The following is an 8,636-nucleotide window of genomic DNA, read 5'->3' on the forward strand; positions in this document are numbered from 1 at the left end:
TATTCCCTATCCGTTGAAAGCCAAAATTGTTCTATCAACGGATGTTCATTATCCGTTGAAAGATAAATACATTTCTGGTAATTTTATCCCTCAACGGATAAAATAGTGTTGATCATCAACGGATAACTATTTACCTTATCCGTTGAAGTGTCACATCAGTTACTTTAAGTGAGTCACAGCTGTTGATACTTTTACTTAACCGTTGATACAGATATACACTGTTGTATGTATTTGTATTAAAGGCAGTTTTCAGAATTTCTACAGTTTTCTTTATTCTTAAATGGCTGTAATTTGTTTAAAAGTATCATTTAATCATTTTATTTACATTTTAATTCAAGAAAGTATAAAAGCCCATTGAATTCTTATTTTCACTTTACGCTTTCTTGTAATTTTTATTCTCCTTCTCTCCCAAAATTCTCAAGTTTTTCTCTGCAACCTCTACTCACAACAATGACACCAGTAGTCAAAATTATGTCTCAATCTGGATTTGTTTATGAAAAGAATAATTTCGTAGCCTTGGTTAAAAAGAATGAAGCCCATTCTGATTATCACAAGATGATGGACTTCATCAAAAACTGTAAACTAAGCTATGCAATGCTGGAAGCCCCAACCATCTACTGTGAGGTGATTGAGGAGATTTGGACAACTGCAGAGTTCAATTCCACAGATATGACTATTGCCTTCTCTCTTAAAGGTAAGGATTATTGCATTAACTGTGATGATATACAGTCTTGCTTTAAGTTGCCTGAGAATAATACCATGACACCACACACTGATAAAGATGTATCTGCTATGTTAGATTCCATAGGCTATGCTTTTGATTATGCTAGTTTAGGTAGTATTAGAAGGAAGGGCCTTAGGAAAGAATGGAGTTTTCTTGGAGATGCCTTTATCAAGGTTTTCTCTGGGAAGATTAGCAATTTTGATGCCATAACTTCATCTCTTGTTAATATGCTCTATATGCTAGTTTCTGATAGGTACTTTAATTTTAGCAACTGTGTCATGCTAGAATTAGGTTCCAGATTAGGTAACAAAGCTAATAGACCACATAACATCTACTATGCTAGATTCTTTATGTTATTGGCTAACCATGTTGCTGAAGGATTGGTTATATATAATGAGAACAATAAACTCAAATGCTGGGCATAAGAGAAAAGGGTCCTTGCAGACCTTTTGAGAATGAACCTCAACAGCCAGGTGCCATTGGTATATTTGCCAATCATGAATGCACCACAAGTAAGTGAGGTAAACACTTCTATAACTCCTACTGTTTCCAACCCCGTTGTTTCTTTGCCTTCCAGTGTGGCAATGGAATCTGTGTCTTTGTCCAAACAGGTTCCTACCAAAGCCACCAAAACTAAAATTTCAAAACACAAGCCAAAGAAAACCACCTCTGTTGTCTCTCAAAAGACAACAGTTGTAACAACTACCATAAACCCTGAAGGGAGTAAACAGGGTGTGAGTTGTGAGGGGAGGGGTGAACATCAAGAAACCCCCCAGGATAAGGTGGGAGAGGTGAGTGGTACCCCAGCCAGCCAAGCCACAGTCTCTCAAAAGACTGTGGTGGTTGAAAAGGAGTCAAACACATCCCTAGTTGCATCCTCCCAAAAGGGTGTAACTATTGAAAATAGTCCCCAACCAGGGACACAGAACAAAAGAGGGAGGGACACTGAAGCCACAAATTCACCAATCAAAGCCTTTTCAAGGAAGAAGAAGGCCAAGACCCTAGTTTCCACACAAGGGGCACACACAGCACAAATACATCCACCTGTATCTTTGCCTTCTCAAATTCAGCTTGATGTGACTCCAGCAAATGTGGAGTCACAACCCCATTCTCTCATAATAGAAACACATCAATCATCAAACTCTCCTTCACCCTCTCTGGATGTGGATATGATATTCACATCACTTCCTGATTCTCCCTTATTAAAACTCAGGGAGGAGCCCCACTCAAAACCTGATGATCATCATCTTTTAGATGATTTGTTAGATCATCAGCCAATTCTTTCAGATATGGTTGAAGAATCTGTGTCACCTCATTTAAAATCAATTCACACAGATTCAACAATTATGTCACTTTCAATATCTACATCTTTTCCTTCTTCAACGGATATCTCTCATCCGTTGACAAGTGGTTGTTCTTTGACGGATAAGCTTAACAGCAGTTATCCGTTGATACCATCAGTTTCCACTTCAACGGATACTCCCTATCCGTTGATGGTCTCTACACATATAACAGAAACAATTCCAACTGTAGAGGACATGGTTACTGTACAATCACTTTTAGGTTTGAGGGAAGGGAGTGATAATTTGAGTGAGAGGCTGGGTTGCTCCCAGGCAAAAGGAGAGGTTGAGAGTCACCATATGCATGCTATTTCTTCCAGCATGGCAAAAGTGAGTGAGGGGAGTGCCACCTTAGAAGGTGAGGGTGAGGGTGTGAGGGTGTGTGTGAGCCAGGGGGAGTCCCTGATGCAAGAAAATAGAGAAAATGAGAGAAAGGCAGGTACAGAAGCTATAAGGGTGGATCCAGCCATTGATAGTGAGTCAATGACTGTGGATGATGCAGACAAGGGAAGACAATTTCAGCAACATTACAAAGCTGTAATTGATAACATTTCCTTGGATGCTGACACTTTTACTCACCCTGTTCCAGCCTATCAATTGTTGGCTGCTCAGGGCAATGTGGAGGCAGAACATATTTTAAACATTGTACACACTTCAGAATCTCTTCTCAGAGACAAAGCTGCTGTTAACAGGCTGCCTTCTCAAGCTGGTGAGCCATCTGAAGAATTTGGAGTAAATTCTAATGATGATGACTCTAATTCTTTGGATGAGAGCATGAACTTAGGGGGAGAAGCAGGCCCAAGTTATGTTCAAGATCTCCCTGATTGGGCATGGGCAAAGGCATCTACACCAGGAGAGTTTGGTGTAACTTTGGTCAGGCAAGTAATGACTATTCAGAAGGCCCTTCAGGAGACTACAGATGCTGGTACCAAGGCAATTCTTCAAGCTCATCTGGACTCTCTGCATCTCTTGCAGTTGCAGCATTTCAAACAGAATCTAAGTATGGATGAACTCAAGCAGGACATTGCTGATCTGAAATCCTACAATGCTGAGAAGTTGGATTCAGTCATGCCTTATGGTACTATGCAAGATTTGTTGGGGAGACTGAGGAAAGCATCTGATGCAGACAAGAGGCTGGCCAGGTTGGAAGACAGAGTTCAGATCATTGAAGACTCTATGGTCACCATTCTTCAGAATCAACAAACTCAGACAAATCTACTAATGCAGCTGGCAAAAGCACGAGGCTTGACCCCTACCCTTGATAATAACAAAAAGGGGGAGAATAAAGGGGTAGGGGAAGGAGAGCCATCAACAACAGTTCAAATATCTCAAGTGCTAGTTCCTGCCATCACCACTTCTCCAACTATTCAAATCAAAGGAAAGCTTGATAGAATTGATCTAATCCAGATAACAGCGGCTGAATTGCAAGTCAAAGAGCAAAGGAGGAAAATTGATGAAAAGATGCAACAAATTTTTGGTTCTACAACTTCTAAATCACAATCTGTGAAGCATAGCACAAAGGTGGAACCAATTATTATGGAGGTCAAGCCAGTAAGGAGGAATAAGGTTGGAGAGACTTCTTCCAAGAATATGAAACCTATGGTTCTCAAGCCCAACAACAGATCCAATAAGGACTCTACAAAGAATCCTCTAAGCCTTGCTCAGATGAAAGAAGTGGATTTTCCTCTTCCAAAGCCTGATGAAGACAAGGTTTTAGGTGGAAGTATCATAAAGCACCAAGAGACCATGGATGTGGTTATAAGGAGGAACATGGCTATTATCTTTAGAGAGGGAAAGAGCATTTGTGTGATGCAAGGACATCCCAAATTCCCAATAGCCAAGAGGGAAGAAGATAGAAGGTTGAAGGAAGAAGCCAAAAAGCTAAAGGCTGACAAGAGAGCACAAGCAAAGCTTGAAAAACAGCTAAAGTCAAGTCAAGCTGAAGAAAAGAAAGAAATTAAAGACAAAAGTGAAGATGAAGGTATGGGGGACATGGTTGATAATGATATGGAAGAAAGAAGTAAGGAAAGAGAGGAATGGCAGAAAGGGAATAGAAAGAAGGCCAATGCAAAGAGAAAGATGGTAGATGAGACTGAAGAAACCCAATCAAAATCCAAACCACTACCTTCTATTCCTGAACCCATTATGCCTGACCCTTTCATAAACATTCAAGGTGAAACAATCATTCCTAAGGAGGAACCAATTGATTGGGACACCATCAAATTGCCCTCCTTCTTAACCTCTTCTCCACCATCAAAGAAGCAGAAAAGAAGAATCAAATCAACACCTTCTAAAACCTCAGTCAAATTCACTCAGAAGCCTAAGCCTAAGCCACAAGCCTCTAAGGATGATTATGTTCACATTTGTGACATAAAAGAATTTTCAGATATTGAACTCTATCTGGATGAGCTGGAGGAAGTAAGGGGAATAGCTGCCTACAGACAGCTACCAGAAAGACTAGTGTTCAAATACAAAGGAAGTGGGGAAATAACTTGGCCTCTCTACAGGATTCTGAATGAAGGCTACTCTACCTTGGTTAGAGTCTACTCAGCCATACAAAGGGATTCTGGCTTTACCAGGACTGCCAAGACTGAGATTCTCAACAAGATTGCCAACATAAGGAAAACTTGGTGGGAGCCCAATGCCTTGCCTAGAACATTACTCATTCAAGAAAGAGGAATTACAGTTCACAAATCACCTCATTGGTTGATGGAGTTCAGAGACAACAAAGGAGTCAGAAGATTTTTCAGACTTGAAGATCAGCTCAAGATTTCCAGTAATGAAACTCTCAAGGATATGCAATCTAAAGTTGGACATCAATGAAGAAGATGAAGCTGAGTTCTACAGACAACTTCAACTTCAAATAGAGGAGAATGACAGGAGGCTAGGAAAGAAAACAAGGGATCAAAGGAAAAGAAATTAATCTGCTCAGGCTAAAGGAGCACCCTTGGAAACAATGTAATTCTTCAATTCCATCTCAGCATACACATTTTTGCAGCACTTTTGAATTTCTGCTTTATTACAGTTAATATATTTGTCAAGTGTTTTGTTATCATTAAGCTAAACCCAAATTTATGCCTACAGTTCTAGTAGACATAAATAGGGGGAGATTGTTAGGAATATGTGTATTAGTTTGATGATAAGTTAAACAAAACACTTAAGTAGAAATCTAGTGTTTGTAGCCTCAACGGATAAGACCATCTTGGCTATCCGTTGAAGGAGTAGCTTTACTTAGCAATAAGTTTAGTATTGTAGCACATTTCATTCTCTGGATTCAAGTTGTAATTCTTAGATGTTGTAGGAAATTATCAGTCATGTTGACTACTAGTGGATATACAAATAGGAGGGCTAATTGTAAATATTTCATGCCTTGTAATTTTGTATAAGTGAAGAAGTATCAACTGATATTGAAGACCTTCAAAGGATAAGAAACAAAGCTTCAACGGATGTCTCTAAAGCTTCAACGGATAATATCCATCAACGGATAAGTGCTTTAACGGATAAAGACTTCAACTGATAATGCATCAACGGATAAAGCTTCAACGGATAAAGCCTCAACGGATAAGGCATCAACGGATGAAAGCTTCAACGGATGCTTAGTTCATTAACAGTTGATAGTGACAATTCATAAGCTGACAGAGGCACATAGGTTGACAGAGACAAACTGGAATGTGGAAGCCTCTAGGAGGAATTAAGAAAATGCAGCATTTCCATTCTGGTGCAAACAAGGAAGTATTCAAAGATTAACAGCTAAGCCTAAATTGCATTGGATAGAGAAATGAAGAAGAAACATGTGAAGAGTCTTTTTAATTGTATTTTACAGTTTTGTCTTCACTTGTAAACTTGGTGATATATAAACCAAGTAGCAGCTAGTAATTAGGTGTGAATTTTCCAGAGCTGTTTAGAAAAATCCAGAGAGAAAATCATCTAGTTTGTACTAGGAAGCAGCTGTGATTTAATTCTTTGAATCACAGATTTTCTGTAATAACACATCTCTGGTGGAACAACAAATCCACCAGAAAAGTTTTTAAGTTCTTTGTGTTCTTTACATTTGTGTTTGAATATATATCTGTCTGTATTAGCTTCAAGCCATTCACACACATTTGCTCACTAAAACACTTAGCCTTAGAAACTACTCAAAACTTGAAAAGGTTTTGAGATTTACATTCAACCCCCCTTCTGTAAATCTCATTGTTAGTCCACTGGGAATAACAAGTATTATTAAGGGAAATGGAACTCGTGACAACCCGGATCCCCGACCCCGGATTTGGGGGTATTACAGAAATAGTATCAGAGCTAAGCGTTATAAACCTCAGAGATGATGTGATGTTAAAATAATAAGTTCACTAAGATAATAAGTACTCTTGCCAAGTTCATAGTCGGACTACCTAACGTAGTACTGATAGTTAAAACCCTTATGGGAACCCTTATAAATATCGTGATAGAAGCGTAGTTCGTTATCGTATATGGTAGCGGGACTCCGAACCCTGAGGTTGAGGAGCAACAACGCGATGATGTTTTATTACTTATTGGAGATCAGATTGTGGATCCGATAGAGCGTCCTAACGCGGGACCAGATGATGTTCATATTGAGGATGTAGCGGTTGAGGATGTTGTCTTAGAAGGGATTGTTACTGAGAAGAATCCCATGGAGGATCCTGACAAGAATGAATAAAGGACCATTGAGGAATTGATGACCATGGTTAGGGCGACTACCAGAGGTAGGATTGGCCGGTCACTACCGGAGGTTCGTTCAAGTTTGTAAAGATAGTAGCCCCTTTAATGCGGCTTACTCGTAGGACTGAGAAGTTCGAATGGACAGAGAAATGCGAGAACAGCTTTTAAGAACTGAAGCAAAGATTGGTGACGACCCCTATGTTGGCGTTGCCGGATGGAAAAGGAGATTTTGTGATGTGTAGTGATTCTTCACATAAGGAATTAGGGTGTTTCTTATACAACACAGCAAGGTAATCACATACGCGTCAAGATAATTAAGGGAATATAAAATTCGATATCCCCACCCATGATCTTGAGCGCACATAAATAGTTTTGCCCTAAAGATTGGAGGCACTACTTGTATGGAGAGAAGTGCGAGATTTACACAAACCATAAGAGCTCAAGTATATTTCCACACAGAAAAAGCTCAACATGCGCTAGAGGAGGTGGTTAGAGCTAATCAAGGATTACGAGTATGAGATTCTTTATCATCCAGGGAAAGCCAATATGGTCGCTAACGCCCTTAGTAGAAAGGAGAGACTCAATATAATAATGTCTTCAGGAGAGTTGATAAAAGATTTTGAGAAAATGGAAATAGAAGTGAAGGTAACCGGAGCCGGTACCGAAAAGCTGTTGAGATTTGCAATGCAGCCCGAATTACTGGAAAATATCGCATGGTGCCAAGAAAAAGTGATGAATCAAGGCAGAAAGCCAATGAATGGAGAAGAGATTAATATCGAGAAAGATGATAAGGGAATAATGAGGTATTCCTACAGAATTTGGGTTCCAAATGTTCAAGAGCTTAAACATGAGATCTTAGATGAAAGCCATAGTTTGAGGAATAAGTTTTAGGGCAAACCCTGAGTTTGATAGTCAGGGAGGTCGCCATCAAGATAGAAGGAACCCATAACATAATGAAGTGGAAAACAAGGATTTTAACGTATAAGATAACCCCGATTATGGGAGAAGGATGAAATATTTCATACTGAGAAAATAGAAGTTGAGTAAGATAGAGAGAACCAGGACGGTACTCTTCTGGGGCAATTCATGGACCTGCCTAAACAAAAAAAAATACTTTTATTCCCAAACACCACCCTGAGGAAACAATGCGGTGGGAATTTCTTTCAGGACCTTTAAGTCACTAAGCTCTCAGAGTTCCAAGGAACAAGTTGACCCAGTCAAGGAAAGAGCCTGGCTAAAGGAAATAGAGGAATCATTTGAGATTCTAAATGATTGACGAAGTGCAAAGAACTGTTTTTCCATTTACCTTCCTAAGAGAGAGGCCACCCGCTGGTGAAAGGCTAAGAAAGGCACGGAGCTAGAGGTTATAATAAACTGATTAAAGTTCAGTCAACTGTTTTCGGGAAAGTACTTTCCAAGGTTATGGAGGTAGTGTAAAAGCTTTAGAGCTAGAACAAAGGCGGGCGAGTATGATGAATTATGAATCTAAGTTGTAAAAGTTGTCAAGATTCGTTCTGAGGACACGAATCCAGAATGACGGGATGTTTGAAATCAATGCTTATGTTGTGTTGGTTCATGTAATGATTGTAATAGAAACGAAAATAAAAGACTAAAAAGGGAAGGAGTATAAAGGGATATAAAGAAAATAGAGTTGAGAAGTGATAAGGGAGTTAGGTATGGGAAACCCTAAGAAACCCTTGTAATAAATATAGAGAAGTGTGTCATCATCAGCGCGATGGTGACTGATCATGAGATAAATTCAAGGTTTGAAGGCATAAGCGATACATATAGTTAATCCCCTTGAAGTTGAGAGTATTCGATGAAACTTTGATATAGATTGGTGGATTAACAAGGAAACACGGATGGACTGAGGAGACATGAAAGCAAGAAATTAG

Source organism: Apium graveolens, chromosome 5, assembly GCF_009905375.1.
Source record: "Apium graveolens cultivar Ventura chromosome 5, ASM990537v1, whole genome shotgun sequence".
Lineage (NCBI taxonomy): Eukaryota > Viridiplantae > Streptophyta > Magnoliopsida > Apiales > Apiaceae > Apium > Apium graveolens.